The following is a 20,980-nucleotide window of genomic DNA, read 5'->3' as shown; positions in this document are numbered from 1 at the left end:
GTTCAAGTAAATATGCTTACATAGTTAGTCAAAAGGAACGTCATATGTAATCATGCTTGAATTCATTTGTTTTGTTCACATGCCTATGAGCAATTAGTGTAAAGATAAAGACAACAATGATGAATTACCTACCCCATATTTATTAGAGCAGAGTACTGTTTTTGCAGGATTTTTTCAAAGCAGATCAACTTAGCCACTAAAAAATATATGAATATGCTTTAGAATACTGATTTAATAAATGTTTTGTTTGTGGTGTAAAGTAAAAAGGAAGATATATGTTGAATATATATCTTGTCACATTAAAAAAAAAAAAAGCAATACATGCATCTGCTTTAAAAAAAAAAAAAAAGTAGTTTTGCCAGCTTTCAAACAGTAAACATTCACTTCTGGTCTTGATTATATACAAGATGCAGCACAGTAAATGACAGATTTGCCATGAACTTTTTCCTTCTTTAGTTAATTGAAAATAATAAGCTTAAAGAAGTAGGAGCAAAGTTAAGCACCAGAGAGTACTGTCAAGGCGACTGAGATTATTAATATTAATTTTTACATGTTTCAACCGACTAAATGTACCTGTAATTGGTACTCTGGTTGCAAATTTAAACGGCGACGCTTATGTGAGGATTGTGTAATAAGCAGTCATTACCCTCTTTCTTTTGTGCTCTCTAATGGGAAAACTGAGCAGCTCTTTCCCCTTTTTAAATGAAATGCTTTTAATAAAGTAAGATTTTTTTTTTAGGGGAACAAATACTCAACTCCTTAAGCTGTACATGACTAAAAGCTGCCCCCGCTGGACTTGACTATGGGGAAAACAGAGTGATTTAAGTGTTTTCCAGAGCTTACACGTGAGTGCTTTCAACATCAAAAAGTAAAACCAGGATCCTGTCAGCGCTCTGCCCTGCCCAGCCTCAGACAAAGGGGGAGGAGGGCGGTGTGGCCGGATCCCCGCGGAGGGACAGGGCCGTGGCAGCACCAGGATGACCTAATGATCACTCGCTCCGGACCGCACGTGTCTGCGCCGGCTCAGCCTGCGCCTGCGAACATGGCTCCTCCAGTCACTGCCAGGCCTCTCCCTGCTCCCGAACGTCGCCGCCTAGTGAAGGAAGGTCCCAGCTAAAGCCCTTTCACTCTCCATACAAAGTATTTTGTAGAGATTCTAGTTAACTGGATAAGGACGTTGGAAATCTGTAAGGATTCTGGGCACGTGAATAATTACCAGAAGAAAAGAAATATTAAAAAGTACAAATTTTGAGACTACTGTTATCCACTGTATAGAAATTTACCTATAAATACTTAAAATATGGAATTTTGAAAGGACACACTTTTTTTTTTTTTTTTTTTTAATATTTCAAAATGTGTTCAAAGTTGGCCAAATCTGTGTGATCTCTGAACATCAGGCTTTTTCACTTTTCTTCTCTCATCTTTAAATTGCCTATAAACTTTCATCGCCAGTATTCGGCTGCAGGTACAGACATGGCTAAAATGCACTGGTTCGTCCCTAAAAAGGAGGGATGTTTACCGAAATCAAGGCAGATTTAGTCAAAGCAAAGTACATGCTTCAACATGAAAAACCCTACCCCCTCCTCTGAAACATGCTGGTGGCATCTAACTCTCTTCTCCCATAGCTTCTGTCATCGTGTTACCACGTGCGGTCTCCTTTGATAACAGCCATCTTAAATGGCCAAAGAATTTTCTCCTGATTATAGAGTTAATACAGGAGTCTGATAACTGATGGGCCCGAGAGCAGAGATCCTTTTGCTCCACCTCCTAACATCTGTCCCAAGAGTCAGATTACAAATCAACGCAAAAGAGGGGACAGAGGGAGGGTAAGTGAAGAGGGAACACAGGGAGAGGAAACACTAGTGGTTGGGGTTAGGGCATCTGTAGAAACCATAAATAATATAGTTTCAAGCCTTCATTTGACCCAATCAAACAAAGGGACTTCATGTTAGAAATAACATTAAACTGCATGTTTAATGCTAAAAAAAAAAAAAAAAAAAAAGAGAGAGAGAGAACTATATAGTAATTTCCTAAATAGAAATACTCTTTGGAAATGTAAAATAAAAATATTTTTATTGTTCAATCTGTGGAGATTTATTAAACACATATAAATGTGTTCAAAGAAAATGATCTTTTCATCCCCAGTTCTTACAGTCATTTCTAATGCCACCAGAAATATTACAGAGAAAGACATTAGTTGCAAACCAACTTACACAATGTATGTAGCTATTTATGCATTTTACTAGACAAATATTACCTTTGGTATTTTAAATTTAAAAACTGACCCCTGAACTGCTTTTAATAACTGTTTGTAAATCTTCTAAGTTTATTACAGTGGGAAGAATTAATCAGTAACTACTTACTGCCAAACTTTACCTGTAATTTAAAATGATGATAAGAGTAGCCTAAGGCAGTTAGCAAACATCTCAGAAATTTCAGAGTCCAAGTGGTTTTAACTTATGACTTTATGCCAAAGAAAGGAAGAAAGTATGTCAAGGAAACATTTAACTAAAGCTGAATTTTTTTTAGGTTAAATATGCTTGATAGTTTTCTAATAATACAAGTACCGAAAGGCAATTCAGATCCAACATTAAAACGTTGAAGTCCCCAAAGTGTACAGGGTGTAACCTGATCGTAATTGCTGTGAAGGGTGAGGGTTGACTAAATCTTGACACTAAAACTTGCCATCTGTAGGTGCTTTACACATCCCCAGCTTTTTGTAAAAAGGGTCAAAAGTTTACAGTATATTTTCCCATTCATTACCAATCACAAAATTCTATCCGTTTAAGACATCTTAGAACAACACTCTGAACAATGTTGGCACTCCTCAGTCGGAAGTCTACACAAAAGCATGAAGGCTATCTCCAAATCCAATGATTAGGCAAGTAATATTTATTTCCACATTTAGCAAAAAGACTGAATTTCCCCAAAATACTTAATTCTCCCAAAGACTTTTAGACTAGAATAATTATTCTAACACTCCTTTACGAAATCATTGATGGCTTATAACCCAACAATTCACATTTAAAAGGAAGGTATTCATACTCAAGATGTAAATTTCATTGTCACTAAGTGAACTCGACTATTATATTTTTTTCACTGTGCTCACTAATCCCAATCATTTCACCTTGAATGTTCACAATGGAAGCATGGATGCAACAGTCTCCCATGACTGGGATTCAGGCTTGGAGAGCTGTCACAGTGAGTCAGACCAAACAGATTCACACTGCGATTAAACATATCAAAATGTTTTGGTATATGCCAAAACCGGTTTGGCTCAGTGGATGGAGTGTCGGTTTGGGGACTGAAGGGTCCTGGGTTCGATTCTGGTCAAGGGCATGTACCTTGGTTGCGGGCATATCCCCAGTAGAGGTGTGCAAGAGGCAGCTGATGGATGACTCTCATCGATGTTTCTAACTCTCTATCTCTCTCCCTTCCTCTCTGTACAAAATCAATAAAATATATTAAAAAAAAATGTTTGGGTATAAAAAGCCCATGTGGCCTTAATTGGTTTGGCTCAGTGGATAGAGCGTCAGCCTGCAGACTGAAGGGTTTGATTCCAGTCAAGGGCATGTACCTTGGTTGCGGGCAAATCCCCAGTGGGGGGTGTGCAGGAGGCATCCAATCAATGATTCTCTCTCATTGATGTTTCTAACTCTCTATTCCTCTCCCTTCCTCTCTCTAAAAATCAATGAAACATAAAAAAAAATAAAAATAAAAATAAAAAAAGCCCATGTGGATCTAACAAAAAGGCTCTTTCAGCAGGCAACAGTGATCTGTGGTTCTGATCATTTTAAATTAGCAAACAACCCAAAATTTCACAAAGTACGAACATGCCATTTCTAAAATTCTCTCATTTTACAGTTTTACTTCTCTCATTACAGTTATTAAACTTTATGTTAAACTCTATCCTTAATTATTCATAAAAATTGCCAGCAAATTGAAGTCATCACCATAAATTCAGTAGGAATTATGGGAAAGCATGCAAGGGTGGAATAAAAACAAAGAAAGTATCAACATATACTTGCAGTTCAGCTGATAAAATAATTGTACACTGAAAAATACTATATGAATCATGTAAATCTGAGTTTTATTTTCAATATGGAAGAATTTAATATTTAAAAGAACCCCTCTGAGCCCCATTTTAATGCGAATAATCTAATCTGACAGTACAAATGAACAAGTTCTAGAAATTATTTTAGATGTAGGAATCTGATATATTAAAACAAATTAAATCAATGTAATATTACTCTAATTTTTTTTTTAAAACCCAGCTCATTAAAGAGGAACAAGTTAAGTGAAGAAAATATGAAATTTTGACTTAATGTTTCTAATTAGCAAGGGCTTTCACATGGATTTAAAAGCAAATCTTGTTTTCCTGATTAATTAGAACATTACACAAAGAACTAGACTCTAATTGGTAATTCTTCCAGAGAACTAGAAGGGAGCAGTTGTGACAAACAGAGGACATGTTCTCCATTGAAAATAATTGCAAGTGTTACAGCTATATAGTGGTTACAGATATCTAGATAGATGGTGGCTCCTATGCTTAAAAAGAACACTTCTGAAACTTATAAAGGCTATGTGGGCTAGTGGTATGGCAGAAATATTTTGCCCACAAAATAAGTTCACTCTGCTTAAAATAATATTAAACTTCTAAAGAGTTTTTTTTTTGTCAACTTAGAAGGTAAAATATTGACTGAAAAGACTTTTGAAAGTATTTAGAATTGTTCTTCTTTCTATTAATGATTTCCTAATTATCAGATATATTTCAACATTTGCCATTAATTTAAATAGAAGAATTTTACAATACTTTGAGAATACCAATCTCTTCCTCCAATACAAAAAGGCACATTCACTAATATGAAATGGATATGCCTAAATTAAAAGGAAGAGAAAAATGAAGAGAAAAATTGGGGACAGGACCCATAACAGCACTGCAATTAAAAAGATAAGGGAAGGAAAATCTCAGGAAAGAGAAATAAATCCTCTAGCCTCTTAGATGAGGGACTTGCTCTTGGGGGGGGGGGAAAGATTAACATTAAAGGGTAGCAAATTGAGGGGATTTCAGAAGCTAATTCAAAAATACTGCAGCAAAGATTTTTGAGTGCCAAATTTTAAGCATAAGTACACCAACTAATTTCAAAACAATTCTCTGAAATGCTGATACATAGACTTTTAAAAAACATAAACATCAACTACATACATGTGGCGTTGTAAAATCTCATAACTTTTCATTCTGTATTACATTCTACCTTACATTTTGCTGTCTCATTTTACAAGTAAAATAATTTTATAATCAATAACAAGAATATAAATATACTATAGCCAAAATGAATAATCCATGTATCAGTACTTCATTTCCTCTTATTGTCAAATAATAATCTATAGTATGTGTATAACACATTTTATTTATCTATTCATCAGCTTATGTACCTTTGCATTGTTTTTAGTTTTTGGCTACTCTGAATAATACTGCTATGCACATTCCCATATTCATATTGTTGTAAATATAGAAAAATCTACTACCGTGTTTCCCCGAAAATAAGACATCCTCCGAAAATAAGACCTACTTACAGGTTTCCTTCTGAGTGAAATATAAGGCATCCCCCAGAAAATAAGCCCCCCCCCCAAACTAAACATGAGAGATTTGGTCCACTGATTCTGAAAGAAATGGAGTCACAAGAAATTCACCAGGAAAGTCAGGAATTGGATTGTTATGATGATGTTCCAGAAGATGATGACATGATTGTCATTGAATAAATGAGTAAATTCTTGATACTGTAGGATTCACAGTTTGTCTGGTTTGTGTTGACAATTACCGTACTACCGTACCATATACAGGTAATATTGTAAATTTCCTTTATTTTCATTTAACAATAAATGTGTACCGTATTCTTCTTCATGGAAAAATAAGACATCCCCTGAAAATAAGACCTAGCACATCTTTGGGAGCAAAAATTAATATAAGACACTGTCTTATTTTCGGGGAAACAGGGTCGTTTTGTTAATGGAATGATGTAGATGGATCATAGGGAGCCTAGATCAGCGTTTTTCAACCGCTGTTCCGCGGCACACTTGTTGCCTGGTGTGCCGTAGGTGCAGACAAGACAAGAATTTTATAATTTTTCACTATTTTGTTTACTTAATATTTCATAATAAAGTAATTATAAAATACTTTCTTTGTGTTTATTTGATTCCTATTCAAGAGAATTACTTTATATATAGTCAATATAGGCACAGAGTTAAATTTTTTAACATTTTCTAATGGTGGTGTGCCTCGTGATTTTTTTCATGAAACAAGTGTGCCTTTGCCCAAAAAAGGTTGAAAAACACTGGCCTAGATATCCAAAGGAGACAGGCCTGGTCTTTTGTGGGATCTGGAATGATCCCTCCCTCCCTGAGCATCCATTTATACTTCCCTACCAACCTGTCAGCATCACTCAGAGCTCCTCCTCCCCATCACCCATCCCCTCGTTTTGCACCATCATCTCACCTGGATTACTTAATGGCCTAAATATGCCTCAGCCTCCAGCCTATTCAGCCCAGTGCAGAATATTCATTCTAAAACACAAGTTTCCTCATTTCATTTCCCAGCATCAGCTTTGTCAATGGACCCCCATGGTACTCAAGATTAAAGTAAAAATTCCTTAGCTAGTGAAAGACTCTAAGGTGATCAGGCCCACTAACCTTGGCCATTGTGGTCTCTGACTACTTCTGTTGCACGTAAAGAGACTAATTCCGTTAATTTCTCTCTCTCTCTCTCTCTCTCTCTCTCTCTCTCTCTCTCTCTCTCTCTCTCTCTCTTCTCTCTCTCTCTCTCTCTCTCTCTGGGCCTTTGTGCCTGCTGTCCTCTCAGCCTGGAAGTGCCCCCTTTCCCTGTTTTTTTCCCCTCAACCACAGAACTGCTTATCCTCTACCGTTTTACTAGTATATGCCATCATCTCCATGATAATATAAGCTCCAAATGAGTAAAACATGTCTTTTCTCATAGCTAGTGCATCTAGCTATGAGATGAATGGCATAGCGTGAGCACTCAACACAGATTTGTGGCTTTGATAAGAAAATGCTAATTATTGGCATTTCCGGTGTCTGAATAATTCCCATCAGCAGTTTTCTAGGCTCCCGGCTTGAAAAGAATTAGTTGAAGAAACTCAAAACACACAAACCGTAGTCCTGGCTGCCTGTCTCCGATAGAGGCGAACAATCCTCACTGTCAGGCCTGGTAGTTAGTTCCCGATGGAACTGACACACACCCTTCCTCACAGCCCATTCTGTGACTAGGAACCACCCCAGGACCCTGCGCAGGGCTGGTTCAAACACAGGCGGGAAATAGAAGCTGGACCAATGAGTGGGTCCTGTGACTGTTGTTGGAGCTGACAGGAGAGTGCTCTCTGTAAAGAGAAACAGCGGCCATTAAAATGATGTAAGCCAGAGCAGTCAGGACCTTCCTAATTCAAAAAAGGAGCCAATACAGCGGAAAGTGGAGACAAAAAAAAAGAGCCGGTTCTGATGATATCATTAAATCCTTCCATCCAGATGTGCCCAGAGCCAGCTGCAGCCTTAAGCTCCCACTAAGGTGAGGAAGCAAACTCTGGTTTTGTTCAGGTTGGTTGGCACTGAGTTTCTTTTGGGTCCAGGCCACACATCAGCAATCATCTGCCCATGTTAGCCTATAACTAGGCATCAAAATTCATTTGTGTTCTAGATGATCAACTTGATCAGCTAGGCTCAGGCTTGCTTATGTAGAATTCTTCCCCATTTCTTGCAAGATGTACTAGTAAGAATTCTGAATTTTATACTCCATCCTCCAACTATTGTACTTCCCGATGGGTGAGGAAGAAGGGCGGAGCCCATTTTTCTGAATAAAGTGTCCATGAAATGTTACAAAATTGGGAGATAATCTAAGCTATATTTCTTTTGCTGGAGGTAGGGAAAGATTTGAAAGGAAGGCATTTTAGAGTACAATAGAAAGAACAATAGGACAAAGGAAAATCTGGTTTGAGTGCTAGTACCCGCACTATGCAGCCCAGCAGCCCCTTCTTCCTGCGGGAGGGTTTTGTATGACACTGCTGGTGGCTTCTCATTGCACAAGGGCATGTGCCTGGCTGTGTGGAGAGAACGCCTCATCAGATACAGCTCCCTGCAGACGAAGGGAAGGGGTACGTATCACCCTGCCTATGTCTGAGGAAGATGCTAACTAAGCATCGTGAGCCAGCTATTAAAATAGAAGAAAAATGTATGAAAATCCAGGTTTCTGTAGTAACTTAGATCCCTGCTCTAGTCAGGGATCATGAGCAGCTGCTGATACAGAAAACACTATGCTGTGGCCTCCAGTAGCTCAGGGAAACGGTGAGTTAACTGCAAGCGGCTAGGGGGTATTTCCAGAAAAGCTCTATACTAGGAAACTCTTCATCCCCCTGGGTTTTCTTGAGAGGGGCAGCAAAAGCAGCCACATGACCAGAATCAGAGTCCTCGGAGGAGAGAGCAATGAGGTCTCTGCCCCGGTGTCCTGCCCTAACACCATGGCCAACGCTGGGGACTAAGTGGCTTGACAGTGGGTATGTCTCCCAGATCCTCAGAGTCCCTGTTCTGAAAAAGCATTCTGCTTCAGAATTTCTGGTTCTTACACCTGCAAATGGATATTATACAATGAAACCACTATTGATCAGAATGCTCATAAGATGCCAAGCTATGTGACCCCCACCAAATTTGGCTCATTATTATTCAAAGCACTCCTAAAAATATGTGACCATAATCTCCTATTTTAGTAAATATAACATTATAAATATAATTTTATATTTATTAGTTAAGATCTTACATCCTTAGGACGATCTGAATATTTAATGCTAGTACAAATTGATGGAACTTTGTAAGGAGTAGGTGGTAATACAGAATGTCTACTAATCCCAACAAATGGTTAAGGGCTTACAAACACATTATATTCTAACTTCCTTTCAGGATATTCTATTGAACATCAATGTAAAGGGAAAATATAATTTAATTCAGCATCTCAGCATAGGGTTCATGTTAATACAAGTTCATTATATTCAACTGGATGCACACAGATTGATAATAAAGATTAGTGAAAGTATATTATCACACACATATCAACAACTACAAAATCTTGTCCAATAAAGGACTGAACCAGCCAGTGTAGTTCAGTGGTTAAGCATCAACCCATGAACCAGGAGACCATGGCTAGCTTCCCAGTCAGGGCACATGCCCAGTTGTGGGTTTGATCCCCATTAGAGGCTGTGAGGGAGGCAGCCCATTGATGATTGTCTCTTATCATCTTATCATTGATGTCACTGATGTTTCTATCTCTCTCTCCCTCTCCCTTCCTCTCTGATATATATATATATATATATATATATATATATATATATATATATATTAATCACACACACACACACACACACACACACACACACACACACACACACATATATATATATATATATATATATATATGATTCCATGGGTGGCAGGATAACTACTGTTATCACTAATTACAGTGCCAGCAGCCAGCTCTGGGTCTGGTATAATAATGAAGCCACGCAATGGGATTTTTCTGGTGTGCGGTGACTATTCTGAGTGATCCAGTGCCTGGTTTTCTGATGTACTCACTGTGCGCAAGTGTGCGTGTTTGTGTGTGAACAATGATTATTTGGTTGTTACTCAGAAAAGAAGTTTTGCCTTACTCTCTACCAGTATAAGTTAAGAAGTTTAAGTAACAAAATGGATGAGAGATAGCAGGAAAAATTAAAAAGAGGAGTTGAATATCTGGCCTAGGCAATGGGTGGAGCTCGGCGGAGTTGTAGGCCTAACATTTTCAGAAATGTAGTTCAACCTGAACTCGGGAAGGAGTTGGAGATGAGGACTAGAAGCAGATGAGGAGGGGAGGGAGGAGAATGAGGAAGATAAAAGCTAATCTTAAAAAACAACTTCCCAGGTGACAGGCACTGTCCTAAGTGCTTTATGTGAATTGTCTCAATACACGAAAACCACATACAGAAGAACAGGTGTCATAGGGAGGTAGGGGGTGGAAATTGAAGAGGAAGAGTAGACCGGAGTCAAGTGTTATCAAGAATAAAGGGGCCTCTGGGTGGGCTGACTTTAGATGTTCAATAAAACTGGACCTTTTCTATTCTTTCTGTTCAATGTACCTGCAACTACTTGTAAAAAAGACATCTTCCTATATAATATTCTTACATTTGTAATACATTTTTAAAAAAATATATTTTATTGATTTTTTACAGAGAGGAAGAGAGAGGGATAGAGAGTTAGAAACATCGACGAGAAAGAATCATCGATCAGCTGCCTCCTGCACACCCCCCACTGGGGATATGCCCGCAACCAAGGTACATGCCCCTGACCGGAATCGAACCCGGGACCTTTCAGTCCGCAGACCGACGCTCTATCCATTGAGCCAAACCGGTTTCGGCTTGTAATACATTTTGTAATACTTTTCATACCATCAAACTTAACCACTTTTTATGCTTTATCAACTAGAGGTACTTGTTTTCAATTAGAGAATATACTAGATATAACTTCTTAAACTCGAGTAGGTAAATTAAAATCAGTAAGAATGTACTTGCTGCTTTGTATAAACTCATGCATTATACAAAGCACCAAGGAGGGAGATTTACAATATGCTTGGACCAGATTTGGAATGTAGCCACCATTAACAGCCCACATTCTCAAGATACTTGCAACTAAAATTGTAACCAGCAGTTAGTTTTCTGTCTTTGTGCCATTTGAGTCTCATCAACAAAGGATACCCTTATTTCTGTGTTTCGTTTCTAGCTGTTCCTTTTGTAATGTCTTAGGACATGGCATAGCAAGATAACCACAAGGTCAAGAGTGTCAAGGACAGGAGTGGGCCCAGTGTCCATTGCCCTCCCCACACCGTACACCTACTACAATGCATCCTTTTATATTTGTTAGTACATTACTTTGTAATCACATTTATGTAACTTAATGTTTATCTGCCATTTCTCCTACCGCCCTGTGAGATGTGGGTGGGACAAAGGCCACACACATTGCTTCTGTCCACTTTACACATCCCTGCTTTGCTGTGTGCACAGTAACTGCTCCCCAGGGAATGGAAACTACATGGAAAAAGAGTGTAGGTTGGTTGGACAATGAAAAACAAACCAGGGATTTCAACTAATCAAGAACTGCCATTTTCATCACTAGAGGAAGCTCTATGTCACATGTGTCAAACACAAGGCCCGCGGGCCAAATCCAGCCCGCCAGGCCTTGCAATGTGGCCCGCACCGCGCTGTCATCACTGCACTCCGCTGTCAGTTTATGACATTGTCAGTTTATGACTGTTCAGTAAACCATTCGGCCCACGATTTAGGCTGGATTTTAGATTTTGGCCCCTTCTCTGATTGAGTTCGACACCCCTACTCTATGTTATACAGTAGGTCCTTGGGTTATGTCGGAGAGCCGTTCCTACGGCAACGTAACGTGATTTTCACCTTGAATTCCACCCACATAAGCATCTACATCACTCCCATGGAGCACACACACAGCAGTAATGAAGTGGAACAGTAAAAAAATTTTAAAATAAAGATGGCAATTCCTGACCTTTACTTGTGGTAAATAAATGATAAAAAAACATAAAGTACATATGTATATATATCGAAATGATGGAACTTTTTAAAAATAAATAAATGGGAGATGGTGACGTAACCACGAAATAACGTATGTCAAGTCCAACGTAACCTGAGGACTGCCTGTGCTAGAAAGAGAAGAGATTTGGGAAATACACAGTCCCAGGTTCAAATTCTAGGGCTGCCCACCTGTCTGTATGACTTGGATTAATTCCTATGAGCCTCAGTGTTTTCATCTATAAAATGGGAATAATTTCTCTCTCCCAAGCTGGTATTAAGAATTTGATTAAATAAAATATATTTAAAGAACAAGACAAATGCAGGTTTGTAAAAAGAGTTCCTTCTTAAAACTTCTTTATACTTTGATTCATCAAAGTATTATTTCCACGTTGTATTTTAAAAGAATGTTGTCAGGAGCTGGTGGAGGGCTGGTGGACGTAGAGGCAGAGGGGCCGCCATGGCTTGGCCTCTGGGTCCAGAGCACCAATTCCCACCTGTCCCCTCCCGGCCCCTTCTGCCTTTGCTGGAGCCCCTGCCTGGCCAGCCTCCCCTCCTGGACCAGTTGGGGTTGGGGATTAGCTGTCTAGGGTCCCAGTGCCTGGCAGGCGCCCTCCTCACCCTCTGTGCATGGGGCTCCTCTCCCTTCGGTGCCACTTGAGCCTGTCCCCGAGGAGCACACTGGAGACCCTCGGCTGAACCCCTCAGACCCTCTGCCCTGGAGCGGCAGCTGCAGGATGTCTCCATCCCAGTCCCGATCATCTGCACCTCCCAGGGCTTTCCCCTCAAACTGCGGCTCTGCACGTGGCTCTCCAGGATGAGGGGACAGACCGTTATCTTCACTGACAGCATGGCTGCCCGGAGAAGCACCTACACGAGAGCCTGGGCCCCACCCAGGTCACCAGCTCCTCTGCAGAGCACAGCCCCCAGCCCCGTCCAGCATGGCTGCTGAGGGTCACGCTTTCTTGCCGTGGGCTGAAGTGGCCTTGCCACGTGGACGATGACCAACCACTAAGGGCGCTTCTGAAGCTGCTAAAAGCCTTCCCATGGAGCCCTGATGTCCAGAGGCTGGCCCAGCCCGAAATGGCCCGTCCACGCCCCACAATCGCAGGAGGCTGGTACAGTTCTGGTTCGCCGTGGGGATGCTGGCTTTTGCATCAACCACAATCAGGCTTTGAAAACGGCCCTGTGGGCCAGCGTCTCCACTTCGTGGGCTCATCTGGCTGCCTGTGACTGGACTGTGGGCCACGTAATTCGGTGCAAGCTAGGTGGCCACCTGCAGCCAGGCCCCTCCTCACTCCCACCTGGAGAGCCTGCAGCTGCTGGTGCTGCCCAGCTCCTGGAGCAAGCCACCCTCCCTGCGGTCTGAGGGACCGCTCAATGTCATTGCCATCCCCAGCCCCTCTCTCCTCTCCAGGCTTCACTCCTACCTGTCTCCTCTGTCTTCCAACCCCGGGCGGCTGACATGAAGAGAATTTGAGATTGTAAGTAATTAAAACCTCTTTTTGATTTTTATGGTACATAATGTTAATTATTATCACCCCAAACTGGAAGCAGCTAAAAGCACTTAAGAGCTTTTAGAGCAGCTACAATTCCCCCGATGTGAGAAAGAAAAAGAAGAAGAAAGAAAAGAAAAAAAAGTGGGCAAAATCTGAGAGGGAGGGCGGCCACAATTTTTTAACATTTTGTAAAATGTAAATGCCATGTCTGTTAATTTAGGTCACGACTATCTGAAATATAGTCAACATGAAATAGAAACTGTACTTCCAATATAAATTAAGCTTTTTAAAAAAGTAATTGAAAGAATTCTCTAGTCACTCTCAGGAAGGTAGAAATCTAATTTTTTTTCCAAATAAAAAATGAAATTTGCCTTTGAATTGAAAAATTCCTTTCCTTGTGTGAAAGTGTCATAGGACTTCTTATTATGGGAATTCCAAAAAATCCCTTTTCAAGATTTAATTGAGTAAAACGTCTAAAATTATTTTTAAAGAGGGGGAACTTTTAAGTGAAAAAGAAAGTGGGCTAGGGCCCCGCCCCCCCCCCCCGCCTTTCCATCCTTCAAAACAACACAACCAATGCTAACATCTGAACACGTCCCATTGAATGAATTATATGTGTAAACTTGATTGAAGTAAAAAACAAAACAAAAAACCCCAGCTTACCATCACTTCTGTGACCTGCATGTTCCTGTTGACCAATCAGTCACAGTCACTTCTGATGGGATATACAGTTCAGCAACTTCATGGTACCCACATGAGAAGGGGCTGCAGTCCTCACGGGATGGAGGGGTGGCGAGCTCAATACTAAGCCTTGGCATGTCCTTACCCACACCTAGGTTAGCTCGAAACTTTATTTTGATATTACTAAATTTAGGGATGGGGCTTTAATGGTCTGCTTTTGTTTTAGGAAAAGAAACTGTGACAGGCAAAACACTACCAATGACAGACTGGGTCTGAATCCCCATTCTGCCTCTAACTAGCGAATTAAATGAGGTGCCTGTCCCTGGGCCAGTAGCTGAACCTCTCAGGCCTCCCTTGCCCCATTTCTAAAACGAGATAATAATAGCAGCTCTGTAATAGGTTTTCTCTTTCTTTTTTCTGTGTGTGTGTGTGTGTGTGTGTGTGTGTGTGTGTGTTATGGATTATTTTGAGAAAAGCTTAGAACACTACTTGGTAAGGAAAATATACACACTAGCAATTATAAATGATCTTTCAGTTCTAAGAACTTTCTATTCCATTTGTACTATGACTAAAACAGGATTTGTGTGGATAATACTTGGTTCTACGTTCATGTCCATGTATTAAAACCACACTGCTGATTGGCCCATAATCATGATTATCAATCTTTAGCAATATAGAAATGCTATTTTAAATAAAATAAATTTATATATTTAATGACGTATTGACACATGTACAGTTATATGTACATAGATGGGCAGCTATAATGTTAAAAATGTTCTGTGAATAAAATGACGAAAACACAAAACATGTTGCTCTATATAATGGAAAAAAAAATTAACGAAATAGGATGCTTCTAACTCAGTTTTCTTCACAGCCTGATGTACATCTTTTGAGCACTCTGACAAAGCTCATTTTGTAGTATCTGATGGGATCAGTTAATCAAAACGCCTTTTCTGAGTTCAGAATCATTTTTTCCACTTAACTAGAAAGAAGGCAGCACAAAATGTCTTTGCAATTATTATAAGATCCAATTAAAAGCAGATGAGTTGGAAGACACAAAGTTTTATTTCACTATATTCATTATGGCCCAATATATAAAATGCTTTGAAAACAAAAAGCGGTTTATGCTCAACTTCAAATCAAAGAGGAGTTAGGCATCATCAGAACTCACTTCACTTTCTAACAGAGAATTTAGTCACGGTTTAAACTGACACAACACAGGTCAAGGCCAAGGACCACGTCTTGCCAAAAGTAATGGTAAATGTTTGTTTTTCCTTGTCTCTCTCTACCCCTCAAGCTAACCTACATCCATCTCAGTTTGAAGACACCGTGAAAACCTTAACCACCTCGTGAAACCTCACTGTGGTACCTGAACGAATGACCGGCTACGCTGCTTTCTCAATCAGCTCTTGAAACTTAGTAGGAAATAGGACCCTAGACTTCAGTAAAAACAATGATTTAATTAAAAGGAGCACTGAAGTAGAAATAGCACAGCGAGCCAAAGATATCACATTTATCAGGATAAATAAATAATACATAAATGCCTTATTTTCTGTCCCTAAAATGAGAAAGGCTCCAGAAGAAGTGAGTGTGCGGCTCCTGAGGTGGGGCTTAGGCTGCCGCCACCAGAATGCCTGTGGGCACTGTGGCCAGCAACGCAGGCAGCATGTAGCTCTGGGGCTGAACAGCTTCAGGGATGAGCCACTATGGGAAAGGCAGATTTTTAAAATGTAATTTCCTTTTAAAAATAAGGTGGGAAAAAATAAGATGGGAAATTGGTAAATATAGTGAGCATACATTATAGCCTAAAGCAATATGCATTGGCATTTAGGGTATGTTAATACAAAAATAAATTTAAAAGACAACAGTGGGATTTCACAAAAGGGTATCATTTTATATCTTCAAAAGGTACTTTAAAGAGAAAGTCTGAGCCTGACCTTGGCACATAATATAAATATGTCAGTGAGCAAGTTCAAAGAAGTAATAACTTACGTGTTAAGACAATAAAGATATTACGAAACTCTGTGGATGTTTTGAGGCAGTAGCAACATTAAACACTAAACGTCTACCTTAGGAAAAAATGTAAATGTTCCACAGTATCTAGTTTCAAGGAAAACCTAAAATCTAGATTCCACTGGGCTAATAAAACACAACCTACGACAGTAGGTCCTCGGGTGACGTCGGAGATCTGTTCTGCAAGTCGGCCCCCACCCACATAAGCACCCCCATCACTCACAGGGAGCACACACAGCAGTAATGGAGTGAAACAATAAAAAAAAAAAAAAATTAAAGAAAGATAACAATTTCTGACATTTACTTGTAGTAAATAAATAAAAAAATATAAAGCACATATGTGCATACGTCGAAATGACAGAACTTTTTTAAAAAATAAATAAATGGGAAATGGCGATGTAACCACGAAACAACGTACGTCAAGTCCGATGGAACCCGGGGACCGCCCGTATTGCATATTGATAAGCCTCCTGCAACCAGCCTAATTGGACTCAAGTCAAAGGAATTTTACTTTCCATTCTATTCAAATATAACAATGAGCATGAGTAACCACCATATGGTTCTCAAAATATATTAGTGCAAAACTATCTTCTATTTTCAACTCTATCTTCTAACCTAGAAAACAGAGGTTTATTTTCTGGGCTGTAATAAAACTGCCATATAAAAGGAATTAGAAATCTAGATCAAATAGCTTTTTTAATGACTAAGAATTGAAAGGAACTAAAAGATCAACTGTTTCCTTTTGGCCCCTGCTCTGCCTGTTCTAATTTAAGCCACCAGTTCAATAACTGTGACACAGCCGTTTCTTTTAAAGATATTCTTTTATAGTTAGATAAAGACAAACGTCTCAGTCCTCATCAAGGCGCTGGTAGGACCTTCACAAGTGTCCCCACACCTCTCTCCACTCCTGTGTCTCAGTCCTTTCACCCCTCCAGGAGGAACGATAAGACTCTGTTCCAGTTCTCTGACATGGATGGGCAACAAACGGCCAGTCCTTCGGCGGAGGCCAGAAAATTTCAAGAGTATGACTTCTGCTTATGAAATTTGTGTCACTGGCACCAAAGAGGCCAAACTGTTGGTTTAAAGAAACCGAAGTTCTCAAATTCTATGAATTCTAAATCAGTTCAGTATTTCTCAATCCTTTAAAAAACAGTAAAGGCAAACAATTCTATAGACTCCGGCACCACAAAAACCAACCTCTCACGGAGACACGTGTTCAAGAGGTCCTCCAAAATTGGACCACATACGTTTATAGTATATGGTCAATTCCATGTAGCCACTGTGAAATGCTATATACCTCTTACTCTCCCTTTGCTCTTTTGGATGTAAAGACAGAATTGTGAGTAGGCCAAAAAAAAACAAAACAAAACAAAACACATTTCCATTGATTGTAGACACCTATGAATCATTCATGAAGTAGCAAACAGTGCTTAGACAACCTAATGCATGGAATTAGGTTAAAGTCACAATTTGCAAAATTTACTGTTAATGTCTCTGGATTTCTCCCCATTTTTTCTGTCTCAAGGAAGCAACACAACCCCCAATGGAAACCTCTATATGCTAATGCCAAAGAATGACAGGGGTGAGGGGTTGGTGGGGGGTGGCCTACTTAATTAATTTTATAGATATGGACAATTTTATAAATAAACACTTAACTTATCCCTTACAACTAGATGTTGTAAAACTAGTGGAGACTGACATAAATGATGTGAACTTCAAAAATAAACTCTGAGGTGTTTAATGGAAACAGCCTGATTTTATTTGCTATTTTAACTGTACGGGGATTCTGGCGAGGTCAGCAGATGCAAATTCAACACCTGCCTAGAAAATAACATACACATTCTGCCACTTTCCTTCCAGTGAAAATCCTACTAATTGACCCAAGATCAAATGCCATATATTGCTAAAGTTACTACAGTGTCACTTATGTGAAATTCTGCTCATCGGAGACCTTCTCCCTAAAGCTAGCAACTCTACTATCCAGATGAGTTGAATATACAAGTTTGAACCAAAATTCAAAGCCCACTAACAAGAAGGCAGGAGAACACACATTCTCTTAATCTCCAAACACGTCCCCTTCACACTCCCATGCACACAATTACCTGTCTTCCAGCGCACAAGAATGGGGCTGGGAAGGCAGAGCCCACTCTGTCCCAGCAATACCTCCTCAAAGACACGCTAACTCAAAAGTCCTATGCAAGGTATAGACTGGTAATAGTTTTCATTTTAATTATTTCCAAAGAATACCAGCTATGCCAACAGAGAAGTTACACTTAGAAACTTCTAATTAAAGAAACAAATGGTGATTTCACAGAAAAATAGCTCTCAACTGAAACTCAACTTTTATAATCCAAGAAGCATCCTTATATGTTTCACTAGAGGCCCAGTGCACGAAATTTGTGCATGGGGCAGCGGGGTGTCCCTCAGCCCAGCATGCACCCTCTCCAATCTGGTGAGCATCCCTGTGAGCAGTTGAACTTCCAGTTGGTGGAACTCTCGCCTGAGGGGACAGTTTGCATTTTTGGCTTTTATTATATAGGATTTCTGGAGGAAGGAGAGTCAGAAAGAAGGAGGGGTGACCTGAGGGTAAAGGGAAGGAGGGAAGTGAAAGGAGGGTTAATGGTGCTGAATGTATTTCCCTTTGGGGTGAAAACTAGGTCCATCTGTTTACACTAATGTGTGCATAAAAAAGGGAGGAAAACAGATAGTAGAAGTGCTTTAAAAACAGGCCTGTCATACAAACAGTTTCCAGCCGATGGCTTTGTGTCAGTCATACTCATTGGAAGGTAATTTCAACCCACCAGGAGGCTGCTTTGGCTCTCAGTCCAGCAGCCCATCCACCAGTTAAGAGCAGACAAGTCTGCGCAGGGGGACAAGGATTGGGCTTCTAGTTTGAAGACTTAAACAACAGGGGGTTTATTTCCCCATGACTGCCTACCATGCGGACATTTGGAAAAAAATTACAACAAAAGTAGCAATATAATTAAATGTCAGCAGATTCTGCCAAAAGCAAAAGATACATAAGTAAATGTTGTAATTTGTTAGTAGATTAACACTGATTTTCAGTGGACAGTGCTCAAAGCCTCAGATCTGTAGCTCAAATCAAGCCGCCTGGGGATTCAAAATACAACAGATCTGTTAGGGTCGGTGGTGCTGCTGCTGCAGGTGTGCCCTGGGACTGCCTTGCCATCGCTGCTGTGTCCCCTACCCCTGCCACTCCCACCGGGGACCCAGCTCAAGAAAAACATAAAACAAGTATTCATTGCAAATGTACTTACAACCATGTCAAGTCCAATATGGACATAATTCCTTCTGTCTTTAATACAGTTAATATAATTTTTGGTATTTAGTATATAACAACAAGAAATATATTATTCTCTGTTGTTCTTTGGCGAACTTCTCTCCGCATAACTTAGTGCTGCCCTCTACCAAGTATGTGTGTACAATTCTTCCCCCACCCAAAATCTTCCCGTGTGCAGAAAGTAAACTTATAAAGAAACTCAAATTATATATGAATCCAGTGTGAATTCAGTTTTCCATAGTGAAGGGGAAAAAAAAAAATCACACTTCAAGACTACATTGTCAAACATTCATCTAACGCTCGCTCCTGTTTTGACTATCAATTCTAAGGAAAGTTTATTGGCTAACTTTAAAAATGCTTAAAATGTGAGACTGGAATGGAAATACTGATGCAGCTATAGATTAAGAAGCATGGTTTGGTCTGTTAAATAAGTTTTTTTCTTTTTAATTCAAACTACAGAAGCCCCTTCCCATCTGGAATTTGCATTTCCACTCATAGATGCAATCCTTTTGGAAAGTGTGAGGAAGTATAATTAGTCATATTTTCAAATAAAACCTTTAAGACACATTCAACAACACTCCCTTCAAAAATACTTTGTCCGCAATATTATAGGTTTAAGAACAGATATTTTTATGTAATATAGACTCCTCAGCCTTGAAAATAAACTAAATGTGGAAAGCTGAAGTTCTTTTTGAGGCAATTCCATTTTACTTCAAAGCGATTCCACCTTATTCTTAAATTATTAAAAAAGTTCCCCAAGATGTAAGTTATTACACATTCCAAGATAAGGGTCCTAAGTAATGACACAGTCACTATATTTCATACAACTTTTCTGTAGGAGAAGTGTAACAAACCACAGATGCCACTGTAACCTAAACTTTCTGAAACTGCAGGGGATGAAGAATGCTGATTCATGCTGTGCCCCATTCACAGGGAAAAAGGAGGAATGCCGATTCATGGCAAGCCACGTTTACAATGGAAAAAGGAATCCAATGGCTCTGCCATGGGCCTGCCCCCCAAAAGTAAATATGTCATGAAAGTGTGGAATGCAAGTTTAAATTGTTCTGGTCGTCATGTTTCATAGTTTGAAAAAAAGGTTAAAAATTGAGGCCTGTTAATGAAATATAAGCAAAATAATGTTTGACTTTTAAATTAATCTTGAAGTCCTCAAATATAAATATGGTTTTCCTATATTACACTTATTGCCATACACACACACACACACACACACAAAAATGTGTACATTCCAGGCCATTTAGAAGGAAAATGGAGCTCTGTGGTGAAGACAAGGTCTTTGGAGTGGCAAACTGCCACTTACTTGATATGACCTTGGAAAAGTCACTTAACCTCTCTAAGCTTCAATTTCCTTATCTGCTATTCTGAAGATAACTGAAAAGCACTTACATAATACCTGGCACACATAGTGGAAGAGCAATAAGTTACAGCTGCTGCTGTTAGTATTATCAAAGCAATCTCAGCAAATTGCACTTGTAAATTAGGTGTGAATGAGAAATGGCTGGATAATTCCAAAATTTTACTTAAAAAAGAACACAAAAACCCAAAAGGTCGGAATTAATTCTTTCTATAAATGAAAAAAATGGTGGCAGAAGGAGAAACTAATGCCTAAAGAAAGCAAAAGAGATAAAAAATAAAAATACAAGAAAATGAGACAGGAAGCCAATATCCTGGAACATGTAAAGAAAACTGGCCAGGGCACAGGAAAAGAATGGTCAGCTCCTGCCCACTTTCTTTCATAATGAATTCACACTATCCAGTGACAAGGAGTGGGAAAATCTAACTTATTTGGTTTTCAGAGATTAAAATTGTCCAATTTTCAGACACACGTCACTTTGTTCTTGATAAAG

The 20,980-nt window shown here is 39.5% G+C and overlaps 1 protein-coding gene across 6 annotated transcripts in view; it reads right to left on the bottom strand.

Annotated features, from left to right (window-relative positions):
* The window catches only part of NCOA2 (nuclear receptor coactivator 2), a 255,129-nt gene that overhangs the window by 143,544 nt on the left and 90,605 nt on the right, over positions 1-20,980 (bottom strand). The window lies entirely within an intron of this gene.

Source organism: Pipistrellus hanaki (assembly GCF_964339955.1).
Source record: "Pipistrellus hanaki genome assembly, chromosome: 17".
In the NCBI taxonomy this organism is placed as follows: Eukaryota; Metazoa; Chordata; class Mammalia; order Chiroptera; family Vespertilionidae; genus Pipistrellus; species Pipistrellus hanaki.
Note: the sequence above shows the minus strand (reverse complement) of the source record. Positions and strands in the feature narration are given on the sequence as shown.